At 39.8% G+C, this 25,080-nt stretch overlaps 1 long non-coding RNA gene across 1 annotated transcript in view; it reads left to right on the forward strand.

Moving 5' to 3' along the window:
* Positions 1-3,853: 3,853 nt before the first annotated feature.
* LOC140704211 (uncharacterized) overlaps positions 3,854-25,080 on the forward strand; it is a 40,348-nt gene continuing 19,121 nt past the window's right edge. Inside the window, exon 1 of the long non-coding RNA XR_012083340.2 lies at positions 3,854-4,072. This is a non-coding gene — a long non-coding RNA (uncharacterized LOC140704211). The remainder of the gene's footprint in view (positions 4,073-25,080) is intronic.

The following is a 25,080-nucleotide window of genomic DNA, read 5'->3' on the forward strand; positions in this document are numbered from 1 at the left end:
ATCCACAGGCCCTAAGGGCTGTTTTCAGATATCTGTCTTCCTTCTTCTTGGCTTCTGTGGAGGTGGGGATGTTTCATGCTCTGTGGTTTAGCATCCTGATAAGCCCTAGTTTATGTTACAATGGGTGATGAGAGTCAAACCGCAGGTATTGATCAGTGTGTGTAGGTTTTCTGTAGATGTCTATTCCTAAGCTGCCCTTCAGTCCTATGATGACTGCACAGTCCAGGAAAGCCAGCTGATTGTCTTTGGAGTCTTTCCTAGTGAACTTGATATTTGGGTTCACTGTGTTTATGTGGTGTGTGAAGGCCTGTGCTCCCTGAATCCTGATCTTCACCCAGGTGTCGTCCACATGCCTGAACCCATAGGTCAGAGTAATCCGCTGGAAGGTATTTAGTGCCTTCTTTTCCACTTCTTCCATGTATAAGTTGGCAATAATGGGTGACACCTGGGAACCCATGGCACAGTCATGTTTCTGTCTGTAAAAGTCACCTCTGTAGGTGAAGTAAGTAGTGCTCAGACACAGGTCCAGGAGCAGGCATATCTGGTCCCAGTTGAGGCTGCTTCTGGTAAAGCGGGTGTTCTCCTCTTCCAATCCCCTTTTTACAGTTGTTAGGGCATCAGGGGTGGAAATGCTGGTGAAGAGGGGTGTGGCATTAAAGGATACAATTGTTTCATCGGTATTTAGCTAGAACCTTGGATTCTAACTCCTCTGAGTTGTGAATGTGGTGGTCTGAGTGTCCAACCAATAGTGCTAAAATGGTGGCCAGGTATTTGGCAATGATGTATACCCTACCGGGTTTATGCTGCTGACGATGGGTCTAAGGAGGGGCTCTTTCCTTGTGCCTCTTGGGAAGTCCATAAAGGCGGGGGGGGGGTGCCCTCCAGGATACAACCGGTGGTAGGTCACCCTTTCAATGGCATGGTCCTTTCCAAAGTGTTTCAAGCATTCTATTGCTTTTTTTCCTGTAAATGTTGGTGGGCTCTCTCTTCCGTTTTTCGTATGTGTGTTGAGTAGCAAAACATTTCAACCTCGTAAGAAAGAAGTCCAGTTGCCATGATTCAGCTTCCAGGTAACCTCACCTGGATGACTGAGAATCTTCACAGATATATGTTTTGAAAACTTTGTTGGATTTTGTGCTTGCAACTGCTTCCCATAGTTTAGCCCTTCTAGTCCTCCATGGAGAATCCCACCACCTGAATTTCAATTCCAATCAACACTGAACAGCATGGGATATGAACAGGGATGTTTGAGCTTGAAGTCTAACCGCATCTGGATGGACATAGATTCCTTAGTCTTGTTTCAGCACTACTGTGGCATGCTGGTCAAAGGAGAGAGGAACAGAATGACGACACTGACCTGCAAGAAGTTTCTTAAACGTTGATAGACTAGAGTAGATTCATTGATAAATCTGTTCTTTATAAAAGCTTCAGGCTGCCTAATGTCATAAATAATAATAAGATTTTGATTGATATCTGCCTTTTGCAATGGCTTAGGCCTTGGTTTTTTTCTGTACCTCATTCTTCCCCAGCACTCCAGATGGGTCAGACTGCAACCTCCATAACCCTCAGATAGCAGAGCCAACCATGCTGACTAAGAGTGAAGGCAACTGTACAGCAGAACATATTGAGAGCATCAGGTTGGAGAAAGCATCTTTAAATTCTGTGCCATCATCTTAGTTTTTGCACATTCTTTCACTGGCTTAGGTGAAAGCAATGTAGTGAAAGGTATAGTAGGTAAAATTTATAATATTTTGTTAGAAGCACAAGATCATGAGGAGTCAAATCATTATTGGAATTTAATACGGGAGAAAAAATAAGTACTACTGGGTAGAAAATATGTGGAACGTTGAAATATTAAAATCTGTGTCCATGCGATTAAAATAAAAATTTAATTAATTCATGAAATTAAATCAAATTGATAGTAATTATTCTAAAATGTGATAGAGAAGGTGCCAGAAAGTAGGTACTTACTTTCATATGTGGTGGGAATATGAGACTATATTGAAATTTTGGCAATTGATTTTTGAAGGAATAAATGAAACAAGCTAGCTAAACTTAACAGTATATCCTAAAATAGTGTTTTTATTAATATTTGGAAAGGAGGAAGGTTAAAGAATTAATTTCCAATTTGTTAACAGCAGCAAGATTGACTTTAGGAATTGGGAAACAACTTATAATTTCCAGCTAAGTGATTTGTATACTGAAGTCTGAGACATAATGGTAAGTTTAAATATAATACAGAAGTGAGGAAATCATTGATTTTATATTAATGAAGGGAAAGGGGCAGAGCCAGAGTCAATACAATTCTGGAAAGGAGATGGTGCTCCAGAAGGATGAATAGTATAGGCTGTTACTCCCAAATGGTCCCTATGGGCAAGTCAGCTTCTGGGATTTTTCCCTTGCTTGGTGTCTCTTTGCAAATGGGTAGCACTGTGTTTCTTAATTTTTTTCCTGTTTTTGTGGTCTTTGTATTAAAAAGAAAAGTGTGTGTGTGTGTGTGTGTGTGTGTGTGTGTGTGTGAGAGAGAGAGAGAGAGAGAGAGAGAGAGAGATCATTTTTTCCTCTCTTTTTTTGATTTCATGGTCCCTTATTTGCTACCATCTAGAATTCAATTAATACATGTTACGTAGCATCATTAGCATGTTTAATTAACAATCTAATTCTTTTTTTTCCTGCTAACTCATAAATGGAAAGCGAAATAAAGCTTACATTGTGCATTATTTAATTAAGTAACAGAAGTAAAGAACTTTTCATTTCACGTTTAAAACATGCAGATGAAGGGGGAGAGAACCCTGCCTTAGAGCTGTTTTGCAGTACAGTGGTGCCTCGCATAGCGAGGTTAATCCGTTCCGGATTAACCTTCGCTATAGCGAAACATCGCTAAACGGAATTAAAAAAGCCATAGAAACGCATTGAACTTTGTTCCTATGGCTTGAAAACTCACCGTTAAGCGAGGTTCTGCCATAGCGCCGCCATTTTCGCGCCCTTGGTAAGCGAGGGCAGGGCGCGAAAATGCGGCGCGGACCTTCCGGCGGCCATTTTGGAACCGCCAATCAGCTGTTCTCCCCCGCTTCGTTATGCGATATTCGCTAAGCGAATCACTTAGCGAATATCGCAAAGCGAAAAATCCCCATAGGGGCCATCGCTCAGCGAATGCTCCAGCGATGGCCCAGAGCACCTCGTTAAGCAATTTCATCGCTCAGCGAGGCGCTCGTTAAGCAAGGCACCACTGTATTTGTTCTATGTGAAACAAAAGGCAAACACACAACATCCCTCTAGCATTTAAGAGCCAACAAAGCTATATTGAAGTGGCAATCCTGATCCAGTTACTTAGAGTAGCCCTCACTGAACTGAAAGAGCAAGGGCAGATTACTTTTAATGATATTACTGGATGTTACTCTTTCCATACTTCACTATGCAAAACCAGCAAAACAGTAGGATGGGGATGTCTTAAAAATACACTGAAGCCTAGCCGTCTGGAATCTTTTCTGTGCATCGTATGAGTAACTACGTAATAGAAACAGCTTGATAAATTTTCACATTAAAGATTTTGGCTTCTGAAGCATCTGTGCTTGTGGAGGCAGTCAAGCTGAGACAAAAAAGTTATTGCCTCCAGTCTAAGAACTTTGCTCCCGCTTTGCCTGGTCCTCTGATGTTGTAAATTTTTCTAGGTGGCGGGACATAAATTCCCAGCAGTCGTACCTGAAGAATAGGGCTGAACAGCCAGTAGAATAACCAGTGTTATTCAGGCCTTAAACTATGTGACCACACCTTGGTCCCTTTAATTCTCACACACTTCTTTCTCTCTCTCCCACCCTTTCCCACTTATCCAGACTGCTGCAGGTGAGCACTATTTATGGATAATGTCAAGGGGCTGAGGCTAATATTGCTTATCTGAAATGACAAAACACTCCTGGTGCCTGTAATGGTGGTGAAAACCCAACACAAGAAAGTAACAGAATGAAAAATTGGTATTTAGGCTAGCAGACTGGAGAATCTCCCACTCAAGCTGTGTTCAAAATGATAACAATATGTCTCTTTGAAAAGCTGCTCTAACATACTGAACTTCCAGGTACAATTTTCACATTATAAAAAGGTTAAGAGAAAAGCAAAATCATATTGCTCTCAGCAGGATGGGGAGAGTGGGTGAGTTCAGTAATACAAGGTATCGTTTCTTCTTGTCTTTCTACAGCCATCTGTAGAAAAAGAAAGTGGGATGGTTGTTTCTATGGCCCCAATCCTCCTGGGCAATAGGAATTAGACAATCAGCTAAGGCAGATAGCTACTGGTTAGGGGCTTCTTTCTAAAATTCTTGGGTGCTCACAATTTCATCTCATTGTGCACAGCCTGCGCTCACCCCGAACTCACAAAAGAAGCCTTTAATTAGCAGTTGAGATGGGCAGGAGCCTCCAGTTTGGTGGTTTGTGCTGGTTTGACCATCAGCTCAACAGGTGCTCTGTGGTTCTGAGCCCAGCCCCCTCCAGTGGGTGCCCACTTGGAAACAGGGTACAGAGGAGGAAGGGCTTAGAACTATGGAACACCGGTTGAGCTAGTGACCAAAACTGGCAGTTTGTACCCTGCCACTTTCCATGATGTCATTCCTGTTGCATGAATACAGCCATGCAACAGGATTTCAGTCACTATTATAAAGCAGGAATAGTTGACTCTGAAGTGGGGTGGTATTAAATTGCCACACACACACACCGGTATACATTGTATGCTTGTATTTGTTAGATTATAGCTCACAGAAGTCTGCAGAATTTCACCAGCCAGAATTCTTGGGAATTTTGCCAAAAAATCAAAGTCCTCTCAAGTATTTTTAATCACAAATTTTTCTAAGTGTGTTTTAATTTTATCTATACATTCTAACGGGTTTTTCACTGTCAATAAGGAATCATCCGCAAATAAATTAATCTTTGTCTTCTTTTCTCCTATACCTTCAATTAAATCATCGTTCCTAATTACATTTGCCAACATTTCAATAACCAGGCAAAACAGAACTGGAGAGAGAGGACAACCTTGCCTAGTACCTCGGCCAAGAGCTATTTGATCTGTCATCCCATCATTAACTATTGCTACAGAGGTATTCTCTAAATATAATTGATCTATTATCCCCCTAAACTTTTTTCCAAAACCCCAACCCTTTAACAAAGTCTTTAATGTTGGCCATTCCACACAATCAAATGCTTTAAATATATCTAATGATAAAATGCCTGCCTTCAGTTTATTTTTTTCTATATTGTGTATAATATTCAAAACCCTCCTAGTTAAGTTTTCCATTTGCCTACCTTTCAAAAAACCATTCTGATCCTCTTTGATATATTTTATAATAAATTTATTAATTCTATTTGCAAGTATTGCTGTAAATATCTTTGCATCCTGATTTAGTAAAGAAATAGGCCTATATGAACTTGGGTCTGTTAGATCTTTATTAGGTTTTGGGATAAGAGTTATCAATGAATGTTTCCATGAATCTGGTATCCTCTCTCCTTCCAAGATTTCATTATAAAGCACTTTTAATTTAGGGATCAATATTGATTTAAAGGTTTTATAGTATTCCGAACCTAATCCATCAAAACCTGGGGTTTTACCATATTTTAGTTTATTAATTATCTCTATAATCTCTTCCTCTTTTATTTCTTTATCTAAGTCTTTTTTATCGTCCTCTGATATTTCACTCTTAACATTTTCTTTAATATAAGTTTCTATATCTTCTTTTGATGCACTATTTGGAAAAATAACCGGATTAAACATAAACTGGCAAAAATCTGACTTAATGTTGTTTAATTATAGTAGAATAGAACAAGAAAAGTTTACTGAAAAACATGATTTTAAAATATGTAAAACAATTAAATACTTAGGAATAGATTTAGCGAAAAATATTCAAAAGATAAAGGATTATAATTATAACAAACTAAAGGAAGTAATTAATAAGAAACTACAAGAATATGATAAGTTCAAATTATCTTGGTTTGGAAAGATTGCATTGGTAAAAATGAAAATTTTACCAAAAATTAATTTTCTATTCAGAATGTTACCAATGCAGTTAACAGAGGATGAGTTAAAATATTGGCAAGGAATAGTTAACAAATATTGTAATGAAGGGAAGAAATCTAGAATAAATAAAAAGTATTGGTATAAAACAACAAAAAAAGGTGGTATAGGTTTGCCAAATATAAGAAACTATTATTTAGCTAACCAACTGAGGTTTATTTGTGAAATTATATATAATCTGGAAAGGTTAATTTGGTGGGAAATGGAATCATCAGAATTACAAGGAAATATAGAAAAATATTTATTTGCTAAAGGTAAGAAAGACAAAATAAGTCAAGTTAATAATCCTTTTTTAAAGACACTGTTAAATATATGGTATAAGTATAAAAAGAATTTATGTTCATCATACTCTCCATTTAGATTAGTGACAGAAATAGAAGATTTTCCTACCAATATGAAGGTGTATATGGATTTATTTAAAGAAGAAAAAGTGATTAGACTGAAAGATTGGCTGTATAAAATGAGATCGATAGATCAAATGAAACAAGTATTTCAAAACAAGACTATTTCATGGTTGAACTATGTACAACTGGAAAGATGGACTAAGGAATGGGCAAATAAATATAATAAAGGTAGAGAACACACAAAATTTGAGCAATTTTTACTCTCATATGAGGACATTCAGATGACTGACTCAGTAAAAGGTACAGTGAGTAAAATTTATTCACTTCTTAATTTAGAGGAAGAAGAAAGTGAGAAAGAAGGATTGAAATTGGTGTGGGAACAAGATATTGGGAAAAGAATAAATGAAGAAGAATGGAGGAGGATATGGAAAATGAGGATTTTAAGATTGATGTCAGTAAGAATAAAGGAAAAAATTTTTAAACTTAGTTTAAGATGGTATTTAACACCGGTAAAATTAAACAAAATTAACACCAGTCATCCGAATGTCTGTTGGAAATGTGAGAAAGAAGTTGGTACATACTTTCATATGTGGTGGGAATGTGAAAAGGTACAAAGTTTTTGGAAACAAATTTTTAAAGAATTAAGTTGTATCTGTGGAAAAGATATAGAATGTAAGGCTGAGATTGCTTTGTTATCAATATATGAGAACGTGGAATATGACAAAATGATTAAAGAATTGATAACTAATCTAATAACAGCAGCTAGATTGATTATTGCTAGACAGTGGAAATTAAAGACTGAATTACAAATTGAAGAATGGTATAAAGAAATATGGAATATAGCATTAAATGATAAATTAACTTGTAATTTAAAGATGAAGAAAGGAGAGTTGAAAAAGAATAATTTTTATGTAATATGGGACAAATTTTTGGAATATGTGTTAATAAGGGGAAAAGGGAGAGCTCCAAATCAAGAATCTATGCAGTTCTGGAGAGGAGGACAATAGAAGAAGAAGAATGAGAAGAAGAAGAAAAAGAAGAATATGGCAAGAGGTCCCGTATATGGTGGTGGGGAACACTGTTATTGTGTTGTAAGTGTATATGTTTTATGTATATGATTTTTTTGTTATAGTTATAAATAAATAAAAAAAATATTAAAAAAAATCAAGTATTTTTAATCACAGGATTTTCCAATGTTAGGTGTCACTTCGTGAATGGTGGTGAGCACAAGAGGGTATCCTGCAGACCAGGGGTTCCCAGGGCTGGGCCACGGAGATGTGCATGCGGCGGGGGGGGGAGAGATCTCTCCTTCCCTCTCCTGAATGCTACAGGATACCCTCTTGTGCTCACCACCATTCACAAAGTGACACCTAACATTGAAAAATCCCGGAAGTGGACTCCTTTTTTTTTTTCATCAGTTAACCATTTTTCACCCAAATACAAAGTAATTGTCAGGGCTGTTTTTTGAGAAGTGTGAATGGTAGACTGTCAAGAGTGGACTTCGGCTACATCTGCGCCAAATTTGGTGCTGATCCAAAATCCAATTTCTAAGTTATAATTATTTTGTTTTGATTACCCCCACTTTTAAGAATTGCCTTGTACAATGTTGATTTGCTCTGCTGCACAAGAATAATTAGGCTCCATGTAGACAGAGGGAGGAGCTAAGCTCTGCAAGAGCTCAAAGGCATGAGGGATTTGATAGTCTCGTTGCTCATTACTTTCCACACAGGGTACCTTTCAGAAAACTATCCAGTCTCTAAATGTCTAGCAGCTCCCATACAGCTTAGCACCTCCCAGCCAATTTGGGCAGTACACCCTCGCTCTACTGCAAAATTGCTCCTGAAATTCAGCATTAACTTAATGTTGCAGAAGGATGACAGATTTCATTTCTGCACCACAGAGCACTATTGAGAAGCACACCAGAGCATTTAATAATGCCTCTGCAGTTTGCAAAGTTGTTTTTTTCTGCACTGGAGACCCATTCCTTTTTAACCATCATATTGCTTATAACAGGAACTCTAGGAGCACAGCATCTGGCAGCAGGAGGGCAGAGACTGCAAAAAGAGAGTCAAGGTCTTGTCTATTTCACATGCTTTGTATTGCCCTAGCTCTCTGGTCAAGGATCCTTGTGTATATATGCTTTGGACCTCCATTTCTACTAGATAATGCTTTTCACTTCTTTAGCTGCACAGTTCAAATAAAGTTGTATTGAACTACAAAACTAAAAACCAATGTTAGATCTGAAATGAAATTCATGCCCTGCTTTGAGAGGCACTTGAAATCTGTTGAGAAGAAATGCTTTCCAAAGTCCTTTCTAGTTTAATAAATAATTCTCTTCAAGGCCATGTTGAATAACTGCAGAAAAGAAGAAAGTGCAGACATGTTGATCCTTGAACAGAAATCTTCAAAGACAGGTCCCAGTGGGAAACAGGTGAATAAGTGGTTCCATTTCTCTGCCTTCATCAATGACAAAGGTTTCTTAAATGCATATGGGAGCCATGGTATCTACCCCTCATGTCTGAGGACTAGCTGAATCGGCTATATGCCAGTTGAAGCTCTGATGAATCTAACTCTTCACTGAGCTTCAAATGATTGGGCATCACTCATCTTAGCCTAGATTAGTGGCTTTGTTTCTGGGCTGAAGGAGGTTTGGATCTGGTGTTGATTTGCTCTGCTGCACAAGAATAATTAGGCTCCATGTCGACAGAGGGAGGAGCTATATTTCTCTCTTAACCTGCCCCTGCCTCCATCCCTTTTGGACTTTTCAACTGGCTGATCTTAGCCAGCTCAGTTGTTCTTGCCAGATAATGCTTTTCCTGGCAGATCTCGAAGATCATCCAGCACAAGGAGTTCTGATAGCACAATGGTTTGTCTGCTGGCACAGGAGGTCTCCATCCCTTCCAAAACTCCTACAGACAGTGCATCTTTGAATTAGGACTGCACTGTTTGTACTGTATGTCGTCCAACTGATCTATGCAGGTTTGTCTGAATTTACCATTCAACTCTTGGGTTTTTAGAAGTACCTTTTAGACAATTTTGCCTTCCCTCTATAATATTCCTGTGGCGTTACAAATACAAGAATTTCCATTTTTATTCCCTCCACTCATTTTGAAAGATTAAACTTTATCTCTGAAACATAGATTGGACAATTCATCACCATGCATGTTTTAATCTTCTTATCTTTGCTTGAATATCCTTGTCACCTCTCTTGCCCTGTTAAGACAAAGATAATACTTTATACTGGACTGACGTTTCGGTTCAAGATTGATCATATGGTCATTTTATCTGGGTAGCCTGATTCTGTTTGTACCTGTGCTTTAGAGAAAATGGGCGTTGCTTTCATGACAGCATTTCAAGAGCCTCGGGTCATATGCTAAACGTTCCATAGCAGAATAAATCTGTGCAGTGTGTCATTTCTTTTAACCCCTCTCCCAAACACATAAGGTGATGTTTCAGGGTTGCTAATCTTATTATTAGGCTGAGTGTGGTGGGGAGGGAGAATACTGGGAGCCCCTAACCATTCGTGTAGAGTCTGCTGCCCATTTCCCACTGCTGGGAGCTTTGTCCCTTGTCCTGTCCTATTGAAGGCCCACAAAATTTGTCTGCCAGTCCACTTTGAGCCTGTATGTGAAGTGGGTAGGTGGGCACCAGCTTGACCTTTACTGTACTTCAACCAGAAACATGTCTTGGGCCAGCCAGATCTTGGAGCAGACGACCCCCCCTTTTTTTGGAACAAAGTTAAGGAACTACAGTGGGGTCTCTACTTAAGAACTTAATCCATATTGGAAGGTGGTTCTCACGTTGAAAAGTTCTTATGTTGAATCTGCATTTCCCATAGGAATGCATCGAAAACCATTTAATCCGTATCTGCTCTTTTCCGTCCATAGAAACTACAGTGGAACCTCTACTTAAGAACTTAATCCGTTTTGGTATGGTGTTCTTAAGTTGAAACGTTCTTAAGTTGGAGCAAAATTTCCCATAGGAATGGACTGAAAACCAATTAATCCGTTCTGGCTGTTTTTTTTTTTTTTTTTTTTTTGTTATGTAGAGGTGCGTTCGTACATTGAAGCATTAGTTCCCATAGGAACTAATGCAAAGCTGGTTAATATGTACTCTACCACTAGGGGGAGAATTTTTTTTTAACCTAAGATGACCTAAGGTTAAAAAAAGAGCAGGAAAGTTTTTTTTTCCTGTTCTTATCTTGGATTTCTGTTCTCAAGTAGAAGCAAAATTTAGCAAATGGAGCTGTTCTTAAGTTGGATTGTTCTTAAGTAGAGACGTTCTTAAGTAGAGACCCCACTGTATATCTCTGGCAAACAAAGGGGTTTAAACACAAGGCAGCTGAGAGTGGATCAGTTGAAAAGCTGGAAAAAGCATACAGTGGGGTCTCTACATAAGAACGTCTCTACTTAAGGTTAAAAAGAGAGGGTGATAAAATATACCTTCATCTGGCTTCATTTGCAGCCATGATTGCTCAGTCACAAAGGAATGTCAAAATAATATATCCAGAAATTTAATGGATTGTGGCTGCTAACCATGGGGTATCTGTAGTGTATACTGCAATTCTGAGAAAATAATCTAGGCAGGCCAGAATTCACCAGCATCATAGATCTAGTTTTAGCTTTGTCCAATCCTGCTGATGTATGACTCTAGGTTTATTTTGCTTTTTTTTTTTAACAAAAAGAGGAGCCTGATAATACATTTGTGTGCCCTGCAAGGAATATAAAGAGATCTTGTTTGTGTAATGAAATAGCAAAGCTATAATTGGGTTTCCATTGTTTAAGAGAGAGCACTTGTTTAGAAGTGTGCTCTTAGTGGGTTTTCTTCCCCCTTGGACCTTCAGAATTCAACTTAATTTGTTGCTCACTGAAGGTGGGTGAAAAAAAATAAGTTAACATGAAACCATTTAAGGGTTTGAAGATAGATCTTGCTGCTGAACCTTTCTCTGTCAATAAAATCATCACCGTTGTAACATATGAGGAGAATTATGGCTGAATTTATCCTTTTCCCTCTAGCTGCTTGGGAGCCCCTTGAGGAGATGTGGGTGGGATGTGGTGAGGGTGGGATGCATAGATGTTTACTTATTTATGGGCAACTTAATGTCTATAAATCATGTGGAATTGTGCTGACACTATAAAAGCCAATGCGAGAAGGCACATAGTAAGATCATTTCCACACAATGGCCTCATGAAATGGAATGTTTGGCTGAATATCTCTGTGTGTTTAACTAAAGGTTGCTTTAAAAACAATAGGCTAGGCTACTGCTAATCTCTTCCTCAATACATTTTCAATAATGTTCTTCAAAGCTGTAAAGAAGAATTCTGGGCAATGCCACAATATTACAGGAATGTATGCCTGAGATGGTTTTTAGTAAAAGCATGTATCCATTAAGACATTTCCTTCCAGACACTTAACAAAATACCACTTTCTCACTTCTGTAACAAGTCCAAGGCAAGAAAAAGCTGCAATGAAACTAATGGCTTCTGGGTTGTGTCATGCAATAGAAAGTCCATACAATCAACACCTTCTAGATGTCTGATTTTATTACATTGTGCTTAACGGCGTTTATCATTTTTTGCACAAGTTATGGAAAAACAAAAATTATTGACCATAATAAAATGTATAGTGTGTTGTATGCATATCAAATGAGGACAAAAGATCCGGAATGACCCAATACAAGCTTTTTAAGAGGTAAAGAATCCACCAGTCAATTTATGACTTCTTATACACCCCAAGTCAGAGACGAACAACTCTGGCCCTCCAAATATTTTTTGGACTACAGCTGCTGTAAACCTTCACCACTGACTATTCTGACTAGGGCTGATGGAGCCGTAACCTCTACAGGGCCACACTTGCTTCCTTCCTGCCTTAACCTGAAGCATAAGGAAACAATGCACAAAAGGTATACAATGCCTCTCATGCACTGACATGGAGAAAGAAGGGTCACACCCCAGTGATGACAGAGGGGTTCTGGTTGACCACACATTCAGCCAGTGTGTGCAGCAGCCACAAACAGAGAGAATGTCATCACAGAAGGCAAATTCTACTCCCATTGATTGATACCTTGCATGACAGTCAAAAACTGGGCAGGGCCATATCCCATGCTCAGTTACAGTTTCCCTTCTCCCATCAATTTTATTGTTTTATTTTTTAAAAAATCTCAGAGATTCCAGAAGGCTCCACAGCAGACAGGCCACGTTTGGAATCTTCTTTTTTTTTTTTCCTGCCACCAATCCGATGGATCTCACCTGCTGGCCTAGGAAGAGAGCCTCCGTGGTTCATCTTAAGGGCAGTGAGGCTAAAGCAATTCTTCAGATGACCTGATTCAAAGCCATTAAGGACTGCAAGGGAAACAATATTCACTCATATTATTTCTACAGAATTTTTTTTTGCTGCTCCAGTCACTCCTCCCACCCCCAAGAAGGTAACTGTATTCTACACCATCTGAAGCTTTTGAATTACCTTCAGAGGCATCAGGTACATTACAGGATAACGACTCTGAACAGAGTATGTTTGATTATAGCAAGGCCAGCTTTCTCCAGTCTGGGTGGCAGTTGGTGAATCAGTTGAAGCTGATAAAAGGCACCCATGGCTACCGATGTCATGTGCACTTCTACTGATACTGCTGAGTTCAGAAGAACACCAACTTGCACATCAGATCCTTTGAGGAAGTGAATTCCATCAAGGACTAGTTATACTCATTCACCCAGATCTATCGCTCTTCCATCCTCAGTAACTGTCTCATCTGGATTTAGCTTCAGCATGTTTGACCTCACCTGTAACTGCCTACACATACTGGTGAGCATAACGGCAAAGAAGAAGCACATGGGATGTCTAATAGTAGGTTTGAATACTATAATGCAGAAAGCAGGGAATTGGTACATCCACTAGTGGCAGAGTTCCAAAGGAGAGACTGAATCTCACAATGTAAAAAAGACGAGATAAACTTTATTCTTGTTTTAAAAGCATGACACGTTTTGGTGAATGGCCTTCAGGAGCTTAACAAAAAATAGAAATAGAAATAAATGAGTCTATAATTTTGCAGCCCTGAGAGTATGAAAAAACAGGGTCCCCATTTATGGTGAATCGGTTAGCCTAGTTTCTGAGCACATTACATTTACTTATATGTCGTTTCCCAGTGCATAGACATGATGTCTTGGAAATATCTCTCTCTTTGTCACTCTTCTGTAGGTGTCACCTCTGTATGGTGGGCAGACTTCAGTATTCTGGTAAAAAATTAAATAGATCATGTAAGCTGGAATTTGGGCCAGCCCACTTTTTTTGATGTTATATATTCTCTAAACTGAGAAATGTGCACTTCAAGCTACTTGAATTGCCACTTTATAGCATGCCCACACAAAAAATTGCTACAAGAAGCTTCCCCCCCCATCCTGAATAGGAAGTAATTTAGAAATTTAGTAAATTCCTATATAAAATTTGTTCTTAAGAAAGAGAGAGAGAGTAAAAGATTCCAAACCATGTTGCAAGGATGCCTGAGACTACAGCTTCAAGAGAACTGGGATCATCTCTCAAACATGTATCATCAATTGTTGGACTTTTGTCTACAGTTTTTCTGCACTATCCAGGAAGGGGTTGTGCTGAGCATGAAGAAGTGGAACTTTATCCATGAAAGTTTGTAACTTGTATGATTTTTCAGTGCCCAATAAAAAGGTATCACCCACCCTTACATTTGTATAATCTTGGGGACCACAGTTTACCTTGGAAAAGGCTTTTTGAAGGTGTTAATAAAAATTAATGTATCGATCCAAAGGCAAGGCATATCTTTGCACCAGGATGTTTTTTCCTTGTTTCCTTGGTTTTTTGGTGCTATTCCCCAAGACACTGTGCTGTATGAGTGAAATATATACACTGGTATAATCTGAGGCTTTGTCAGAAGAATGACCTCTTGTAAACTTCATAGACAATGCATCTACTTGTCCAAAACAAACCTCTGTGGGATCACAGGAGTGCCTTGCCAAAAGTCACAGATTTGAGTAGCGGACATGTGAGATCTGAAATATTTTACAGCTCATAAACAAAGCAGCTGGAATAAGAAGCAGAATGGAACGCAGTAGCTTGCTGTACAGCTTGTGGCAGCTCTGGGGCAATACAGGGATGTTTACTAGCCCATGATCACTTCCCTAGAAAACACTGTATGAATAATATAAGATGACAGGAGGATTTGCAAGGAGTTTTTTCCATCCCTCCCCACAGTCTTATGACATTGGAGGAGTAGGCACTTTGTATGAAGTAAGATGACACCTCCATACGAAGTCCCAAAGACAGAAGCCTTTATCTAACATTTCTGATTCTGCCTCACTTCTCATATTTTTTTTTGCTTATCTTATAATTAGGACTGCCAACTAATTAAAGTTCTAGTGGCCAATTAATTGGGCTGATTTAACTTAGCACTTAATCAATTTGAGCAACTAAATGATATCAGAACCTCAATAAGTCTCCAAGGGCTGCCTTGCACAGATGTCTGGCACTCCGCTGCTCGTGCCCTCGCACAGCAAATGCCCTAGAGCAACATTGCATGAATAAATGGATAAATAATAATGACCTGGAGATTCCCCACCTTTTGCTTTTTATGACCTATTAACAGAATATTTCCCCCTGATAGTCATGCAGTCAAGAAGTGTCCTCCAGGATCATGCAAATACATGGCCATATAGCAGGAATTTAGTTGTCGTTTCCACAAGTGACAGGATATTTTGAGCAGAGCAGTGATGAGAATTGTTGTGGGTTTATCTAAAACATAGAAAGTCACTTTTCAAAACGAATGGCTGAAATCCTGGTGCTTAGCATACTAAGTGGCACTAGGTAAAGGTAAAGGTTCCCTGTGACATTTTTAGTCCAGTCGTGTCCGAATCTAGGGGGCGGTCCTCATCCCGCTTTTCAAGCTGTAGAGCCAGCACTTGTCCAAAGACAGTTTCTATTTTCACGTGGCCAGTGTGATTAGGGAACACAATTTTACCTTCCCACTGAGGTGGTACCTATTTATCTACTTGCATCTTTACATGCTTTCGAACTGCTAGGTTGGCGAGGAGCTGGGACAAAGTGACGGGAGCTCACTCCATCGTGTGGATTCGATCTTACGACTGCTGGTCTTCTGACCCTGCAGCACAGGCTTCTGCGGTTTAGCCCACAGCGCCACCATGTCCCACTAGAGTAGGCCTGTTTGAATCAATGGAACTTATGGAGAAGTCGACTCACCACATCCCCACTTGATTCAATGGGTCGACTCGAGTGCGACATACTATACTAATTTAATCTCTTTAGATCTAATTCCAATGCTAAAAAACTAAATTTTCATTACAATAAAAGAAAACATAAACCAACAAAGAAATTAATCTTAAATAAGTAGCCACTTCCAGGCTTATCAATTCCACAGTTTGCAGAAGTAATCAAGAAAGTTATTTTCATCATTAGAAAAAAATTAATCACCACAAAACACTGTGATATAAAACACACTTTCATCGAATTTACCTCAGTTTTACTTCAGCATCCACAAAAGAGTATGCAGCAGTAACAGAAAGCACAACACAAAGTAGCATATGAAGCATGTGATATTCCTTCACCACCGTTTATTGTGGTCATTTCCTAGCTGTAACAGTAATAGTCACAATTACAGTACAAAAAGAGTGAAGTGACCCCTCACTAAGTTATAATAATAATGTAACTTAGTTATAGATTTATTTGCCAAAATCCTGTTGTATAACTTCAATCAGTGTAGTGGAAATGACAGCACTGCAGAAGGAGATTGTCACTCATTGGGGTCCCCACTTGAATTCCAGATTGTGGGTGAAGCCACCCCAAGTCACATGTTATAAAGAGCGAACAGGTGGAGTTGGAGGAGCATATATTATGGATGATCTTTGCCTTGCTGGTCAGTGATATATTCTTACTCTTAAGGATTGTTGCTAGTTCCTTCATAGCTTCCTTTCCAAGTCTTGGCCTTCTCCTGATTTCTTGGCTGCACTCAGTTCAGAGGGATGATTGAACCAAAATATACAAAATCTTTGACCATTCTGATTTCTTCATTGTCAAGATTAAAGTGATGTAATTCTTCTGCAGTCGTGGTTTTTGTTTTCTTACTGTTCAGCTACAGTCTTGTTTTCACATTTTCTTCTTTCAGCTTCAACTGGAGTTCTCTCAGGTCACAACTGTTTTCTGCTTGTAATGTGCCATTTGCACATCTGAAGCTACCGATATTTCTTTCTCTAACCCCCTCCCCCTTCCCCCGTTTATAATTTGAGCAGACAGAGGTATAAAATACACCATTGTCTGACACTTGGCCAAAAGAAAAACATTATGTTTCTCAATAATCTGTCACAACAAGTAGCCTCTTGTCCAGAGTATGCTTCAAAACAATTAAACCGTACAACACACACCCATTGCTTTTAATGAACCATAGGTTTAAATTGTCTACACAGCGAAAGGCTCTCCTGTGATCTGTAAGATACAAATTGATTTTCTTCTGAAATTCCTTGGTATGCTCTGGTAGTCAACATATGATTACATCATGACCTATGGTGCCTCTTCCATTTATGAATCCAGCAGGGATGGGATTTTCAAAATTCTAGGACTTCTGGTCTCACAGGTTGCCTAGAATTCTTCAGGCAGATTTCTGGGACTGGGGGGAGAGAAAGAGGAAGGGAAAAGATACAGCGGACCCTCGACTTACAGACGGCTCCACTTAAAGACTTTTCGAGTTGCAGACTTCTCTGGCAGCAGAATTTAGGTTCGACTTGCAGCCGGAGAATCGACCTACAGACCAGAAAAAAACCAAAATGGAACAAAAATGAAACAAAAATGGCCGGTTACAGGATTAATCGGTTTTCAATGCATTGTAGGTCAATGGACCTGCAGCCACCATTCCAATATGGATTAATTCCGTAAGTCGAGGGTCCACTGTATCTTTTTCTACTGCCATTCTTTGCTTCATTCTGCATCCATCATCTGGGGGAGAAGAAGGGAGCAACCCTTCAGTCCTACTGCTTGCTGGAATTGCCTTGTGCACCATTGGAGGAGGTTAGTCTCATCACTCATTAAACTGTACAGGGGGACACTCTCACTGAACTATGTGGTAATAGAAAACATAGTTACTTGCTCAGTAAATATGAAAATGATGACCACCATCTTAGAATGCAGAGCTGGAAGAGACCTATGGATCATTGAGAGTCCAGTCCCTGTCAGAGAGGCACAGTGGGGAATCGGACTCCCAACCTCCAACTCTGCAGCTAGAGACTTAAGCCACTGAGTCATCGGAATTGCTACCACTTTCGTTCCACCCATTTCCCCATTTCCTATCCATTATTTTGTATCTTCTTACTTCAGTCCCAACCTGCAAGTATTTTAGAAGTATTTAAAGCCTTTTAAGGTGCAATTGTGTATATGTACCAAAACTGATGCTGAGCCAGAAGATGTATTTCAACTTAGTTAGAGCCTGAAGAGGTGGAATAAAAGCACTAATTGACAGGGTGATTTACAGATGGTGATAATAATTCTCCTTGTGGATAGCTTTCCGGTTTACTAGAAGTGCTAAGATTACCCCAAATTTTCCAAACTACTTTAAAACTGGCATTAACTTAAAACAATATTATAACAAGCCTGCTTCTCTTCATTGTGCTTCTCTTCGGAACATCCACGTAAGGGAATTATAGTGAACACACCTTATTATGTAGCTTTATCTTCCTCGTTTGCTTCATGAAGGAATGTCATGAAGCCTCATTGCCACAGATACTTCAGACCAAATCTCAAGGTTCACTTTTGCCTGTAGACCTTTCTCACCTTTTCTGCTTCTTAGGCTTGGAAATGCTTTTTTGTTCCCATACAAAAATGAGATAGAGAAGCTGCTTCTGGCTCTTAGTCTCCCCATATCTCCCTCTGATCCTTTTCACTTAAATACAAGGAAGTACGGAAACAACGCACTATGCCCTTGTGGGGAAGATCTTGAAAGATTACTGTTATCCTTCAGAAAGAAATGAGTTTCCTCACTGCAAGCAAGCACAGCTTTGGCTGCCCTAGATTTTGTTTTTTGTAATTATATATCTTTTATATTACAGAGGGAGTGAGAGAGAAAGACACACGGGTGCACACGTGCGCGCGCGCGCGCGCACACACACACACACACACACACACACACACACACACACACAGAAAGAGAGAGAGATATGCTTTCAAAACCTCTTACAAAACACAGCATTTCAGCCAAGCAGGAAAAGACATTTAACAATCTGTTCTAGGGAAACAAGGGAAAGGAAAGAAGTGGAGAGGCTCAGGTTAACAAGAGACAGACATGAGCAAATATCAGGGCAGCTACTTGAATTATGGTCATTTTCAAAGAAGTAGCTGTATTGGTTGTGAAACACATCAGACAAAGAGATAGGAAACAGACACAGCTACAAACCCAGATGCCAGCTTTGTCCCCACACCTACTCTGGCAGCACAATTACAGGATCCAGCCATGTCACTCACAACATCAGGGTCTTGTTTACTGGTTCCTCTGATAAAGTGATCTGTGCCAACCTTTTCCACCAATGTCTTTCTGCAGCTCACATAGGACAAACAGGGCAATCTCGACACAAAAGGATTAATGGACATAAATCTGACATCAGAAATGGCAACAGGCAAAAATCTATTTCAGTCTGCCTGGATGCTCTTTGAATGACCAGAAAGCAACTGCTATAAGAAAGAAACTACTGCAGAACAAAACTGGACAGAGAAACAACTGAAATGAGGGAAATACAGATGTTAAAGACCTAATCAAAGGGATTAAACATCAACCAAGGATTCCTAGCAGACTACGAAGTGTGACACCCTACAGTTTACATTTTGTGTCAGTAATAATATTGCTCCTTGCCAAGTCATACACAGTAGAAGCTAATTTAAATTGTTTACAGCTTGATAGTCTTTGTCTATTACTTTGTCCCTTATCTATGTCTTACCTGGTTATGGGGCCATAATGTCCAAATAAGTGAATTTGATCTACAAAAATCACATTAAAATATAGCAATTAATCTTTAAGCTACCACAATGTTCTTGACTTATTTTTGCATGGTTTTTTTTTTGTCTGATATTTTTAGTCTCCCTATCTCAACCAGCTGTAGGGACTATAGACTTGCATACAATTGGCTTCATGGGGAAAGTGTTTGTCCCAAGTCCCTGTGGCCCCTAACAGTCTTGCTGATGGAAAAGATTCTGCCCTGACTTATCCCATTGTGGGGACATGACTGCTCACTGAGAACCAAACCAAGCTCAAGTGTACCAGGACCCTGAATCCTGACCATGCAACAGGAGAGAAGCTGAGGGTGACTAGAGCAGTGACATATCTCCTTTTACAGAGGACAGTCCTCTATTTAAAAAGTGGACAAAGGAGAGTATTTTTTTAAAATCACCTCATTTAAAGAGCTGTCCAATCCTTGCCTGATTTACAGATAATGAATTATAAGCAGGAAGGCCAGGGACCTTAACGTTGGCCACACACTTAGGGTGCATCTAGATTGCACCTTTATTGTGGTGTGAAGTGCCCCGATTACTGAGCTCCAAGAATCTTCATGATGCTGTCTTCAATCAGTTACACTCTCATGTATTAATTCCCTTATGGTGGTGAAAAGGCAGCATGAAAAAAACACTCATTGCTGTGCACCTATTCGTGTGAAATGCTGCAAATTGTTGTGGCTCTGTGAGTTTTTGTGGAAATTTAATCAGGGGGCTCTGACAACCAATAACATTGACAGGAAAAGGCACAGAGGGAGGACACAAGCTGTGCCTGAGCAGTGTACCAACCTGCCGACCTCTAATAGTCCCCAGGTCACATAGTGGTTGCTGTCTTCCTGTCCTTCTTTCTTCACCCTCCTGCAACTATTACAACTCCACCTTATCTACCACCCTACTGAGCAAGCACCCCCTTCTTCTCCACCCTCTCCCCATAAAGCTGTGGGGCTTTTGTTTTTCTAATAGAAGGGCATCCAAGGCAAAGAGGTGAAGCAAGGTGCCAATCATCAGCAAAGGGAGACATTGCCGCTGCCAGCCCAAAACCATCTGCATGTCTTCAGTTCCTAGGTCTGACTTGTTGGTTTTGCCCTCTGCATTGCACCACAGACTTTCTATTACTTTTGACAGGAGGTGGACCTCCATAGCTTTGGAATTGTTTAGATGACTTGAAATAAGTGGGTATCTTCACCCTACAACCTTTATTTTGATTGAGAAGGATATGAAACACATGGAAGGATATCCTGAATTTGCCGTTCTCTCCCAGACAAATGTCCTAACCCACCTCTTCCCCTCTGCTTAATCCCACAAGAGTTCTATACCACAGGTCTTGTCTTCTAAAATACCCCATTGATGCTTCTACCCATGGATCACACTGTCCCTTTCCCTGTGCCCTGGCCTATTCATCTTATCCTATGCATTAAATTCTGCTTTATGTTCTGGTCCTCTCCATTTTTCCATTAATGCTTCCATGCATCTTCCACTCTTCACTAAGGCCTTTGATTTTGGTTAGCAACTTTGTCTTTTTCAAGCTTGTTTTATAGGGTTGCATTCAGAAGGTTGCAAGTAGATATAGAAGTAATGTAGAGAACAAGATTAGTGAGCTGGGTATGTGAGTTTGACATATGGAAAAGTAAGCAGGCACAATACTGCAATGTGCTGATTCTTTATAGTAACTCATATCTTCTCTGATAGAATATGGAAATGGGAATACAGTGGTTCGTCAACTTAAGAACTTAATTGGTTCCAGAACTCTGGTCGTAACTTGAAATGGTCATAAGTCGAAGCACCATTTCCCATAGGAAAGCACTGAAATGCAATTAATCCATTCTGGCTGAAGAAAAAAAAATCACCAAACAAACTACAACACTGCAAGACCCATCAGAAACGTGATTAATCCATTCTGACCAAAGGGAAAAAGAAAAGAAAAAACAAACAAACCGTGTAAGACCCTTTAGAAATGCAAAAAAAGCAAAGCAAAAAGCAAACCATGCAAGACCCATTGGAAACGCGATTAATTCATTCCGGCTGAAGGGGGGAAAAAAAGAAAGAAAAGCAAGCAAACCATGCAAGACCCTTCAGAAATGCAAGAAAAGCAAAACAAAATGCAAACAAACTGTGCAAGACCCTTCAGAAATGCAAAAAGACAAAGCAAAAACCAAACAAACCCTGCAAGACCCATCGGAAATGGGGATAAAAACACCAAAAACCAAACAAACCCTGCAAGAACCCATCGGAAATGGGGATAAAAACACCAAAAACCAAACAAACCCTGCAAGACCCATCGGAAATGGGGGAAAAACACCAAAAAACAAACAAACCCTACAAGACCTATTGGAAATGGGGGGAAAAAACAAAAACAAAAAACAAACTCTGCAAGACCCATCACAGCATAGAAACATAATCCCACCACCCAGCCCAAAACCACGCTACAAAACTCACCCAGAACAGTTTTTAAAAAGTAGAAAGTGGCACTTTAACAGTCAGTCCGAAGCCTCCTCCGATTGCACACTCTCTAACTGCTGGGGTGAAAGAACTACAAAGAAGCAGCCTCTTTGCTATCAATGGTTAGCAATTTGAATTCCCCACCTTTTTCCCCTGCCTTTTTCTGGTTGTAACTGGAAGCTCCGGTTGCAAGTAGAAGTCATAACTCAAACTGGTCATATGTTGGGGTGTTCGTAAGTTGAGGCACCATTATATAGTGAGATAACCAGCTGCCTTACACTAATTCGTATTGTTAACCCATCCAGTCTAGTACTGTAGTCCTACCTGGAGATCCCTGGTGGGTTCCCATCTAAGTATTAACTAGGCTCAACCTCGCTTAGTTTTCAAAAACATATGAGACCAAATGAGTACGGAGTAGTATTCTGATAGATATGGAGCTGCTACATTGCTAACAGCAAATGCCAAGGAAAGGGGCTCCAAGTTGGTCAATCGTTGCGCATTACTAGCTGAACTGAATTCTGTTCCAGCAGAAGCCAAATAGACATCTGTGTTCTATGATCCCAAGCCTGTTATTTCTGATAGCCTGAGGAGTTCTTGGAGGGAGAGAATTAAACACATCAAGGGTTATGTTATAGCCATTCCTTTTCTTACTGTATTACGTGGATGGATGTCATGCAATCCATGGACTTCATGAACCCCAGGGGGATTTTGGCACCTCCATGCCTCAGAAGTTTAAGAATGTAAGAAGAAGAAGAAGAAAAAGGATGTTGCTCATGTGGAATCTAGAATAAGGTTGTGAGATCTCCTGGTGCCAGATGAAGTCTTAGGAAATTGCTGTGCTTCCTCAGGTTCTTAGAAAAAGGGACAAACCACAGGGGAAGTGGAGTTGGAGGAGAGAATATTGATTTTTATCACATGTGGTGCTTTAATCTCTGGGTACTCATGTCCTTTTCACTCCCATCTGGCCCCAGGACTCACTGGTTTAACTTGAAGACATTTGTTGGTATGTTGCACACAGTTGTTTGGGAGGTAGTGCAGGAAATCTACATTAATTGCCTCAATAATGTACATGTGCATGTGTGTGAATGTGTACATAGAAACACACACATACACACACAAAATTTTCAGTTATCAAACAAGGTCCTTTCTTCAGCGACCTTATGAAGGCACATTCTCTGTGACATCATCCCTTTGGTCTCAGATCCTGGGCCCTATATCTCCAGGAATAGGAGACCACTAGGCCTAGCTCCATTGTTTCATTCTTCTCCATGTGGGAGTTTAGCCTGAGGTAAAATCTCCTTCAGTTGCCTGAACATCCAGGCAAGGCATAGAATCATAGAAGAATGGAGTTGGAAGGGGCTTCTAAGAGCATCGAGTCCAACCCCTTGCTCAATGCTGGAATCCAAATCTAAGCATATCTGACAGATGGTTGTCTAACTCTCTCCAGAATGCCTCCAGTGTTGGACACTACTTAAAAGAAACTTCATAGATTCTTGTCATGTGTCTGATGCTGCTGACAATTTATAGGCTCCTGAACTAGGCTGATTAATCTAGCAATAGAGAGCAAGTTCTTTTTAAGCACTTGTGTCAATAACTTATTGTAGAACTCATTGGAATGTGGGTATAGCTATTTCACTTACAGTGGCTTATGGCAAATATTTGCCCTTAATTACCTGCAGCACACACAGGATTCTTGAAGAAGCAGAGTGTAAACAATGACTTTTTGGAAAGAAGTGGCTTAGTTCACACCCTAGGTACTGTGTTAATAAAAGAACTAATCATTCTTTATAAAACTTTATGCAAATGCAGTCAAATTAGATTTATTAAAGTGATGAAAGAGAGCAGGGAATTTTTAATAAGTAGTTATGTTGTTCACTATCTGTTCATAAAGGAGATGTAATGATGCATTATAAACTCTAGGAAAATGTAATCAGTGTAGAAAAAAAATATAATGAAATGGTTGTTTAAACAGTGTAAAGCTAATGTTATAGTAATTACTTCCCAGCGAGCTAGGCATGGAACACATTACCCAGACTGTGTTTGATTAGTGATCTTGCCAACAACATCTGGCCATTAGCTCAATTTTATTTTAATACGATTAATTTAATGTAATTTTCCAAGCTTAATGTGAGCCACAAAAATAAATAAATAAAACAAAGGCCACAGGTTAGACATGACGTCAGTAGGATCCATAGCATGGCTGCACATTGTACAACTTGCTTCTATAGCTAACCAGCTTCGTTGGGTTCTTCTTGTTTACTTAATTAATTCTTATCATACATCTCTCCCTCTCTCTCTCTGTATATAAATGAAATGTGTGTCTGTACCATCTGTATCCATTTGTAGATATAGATTGACCCCATGAATGACCTGAGAGGAGCACACGTGGGGTTTCCCATTCTGTCTATACAATATCCTTGAAAAGTAGGTCAGGCTGACTGATCCATGTTTTATTAGTAAGCAGATAAATGAACTCAGGTCTCCAATTCTGCTCCTGCATTCTTTTCACTATACCACACAAAATCATGCATGTTCGTACAGTATTTTATTATTGTACCCATGTGTCACCTAGTTTTTAATAATTCCCTCATAAACTGTATTTATGTCTCTTCCCCCCGCCCCTAAAATGGTATTATAAAAATCTGCTAGATTCTAGAATTGGTATGTGTCGTTTTCTAGGCAGGGCCTGGCCTCAGCAGGTCCCCAGTTCAGAGTCAAGGGTGTCCAGTTCAAAGAAGAGATCTTCCAGATGAGGGCAGTCTGAAAACAGATTCCAAAGATTCCACCAGAGATGGGCTAGTCCAAGCACAAGTTCAGTCTGAAGAGAGAATAACACATCAAGGTCAAGCGAGACAGCTGTCTGAAGGAGCTAAAGTTGGAGGACGGTTCAAGGAAAGGTCTAACAAGAGCGGGAGCAAGCAGGCAACTTTGTTTCCAGCACTTTTCTTGCCTACAACAGAGGCAAATAAACTTGAGGTCCAAAAGCCCTAGCCAGGTAGAATAGTTTCTTGTGAATAGGGCCTTGCTATTACAAGTAAGATGCCATTACTCCTGGAAAGCATCTCCTTATAATTAAAAACTCCTCTGTGATGACCACCAGTCTCGCCCATGTTTTCTACTGCTGGTGCACTCTTGTCTCTCTCGAGGTGAGAGATGGCTGTAGTAATTTTCCGGCACGGGTGGTGGTGCAAAGTAAAGCTCCTTCTTGGGAGTCATCTGTTTTCCTGTGCCAGCTGGCCTA

The sequence above is a fragment of the Pogona vitticeps genome, chromosome 2, assembly GCF_051106095.1.
Source record: "Pogona vitticeps strain Pit_001003342236 chromosome 2, PviZW2.1, whole genome shotgun sequence".
Classification (NCBI taxonomy): Eukaryota; Metazoa; Chordata; class Lepidosauria; order Squamata; family Agamidae; genus Pogona; species Pogona vitticeps.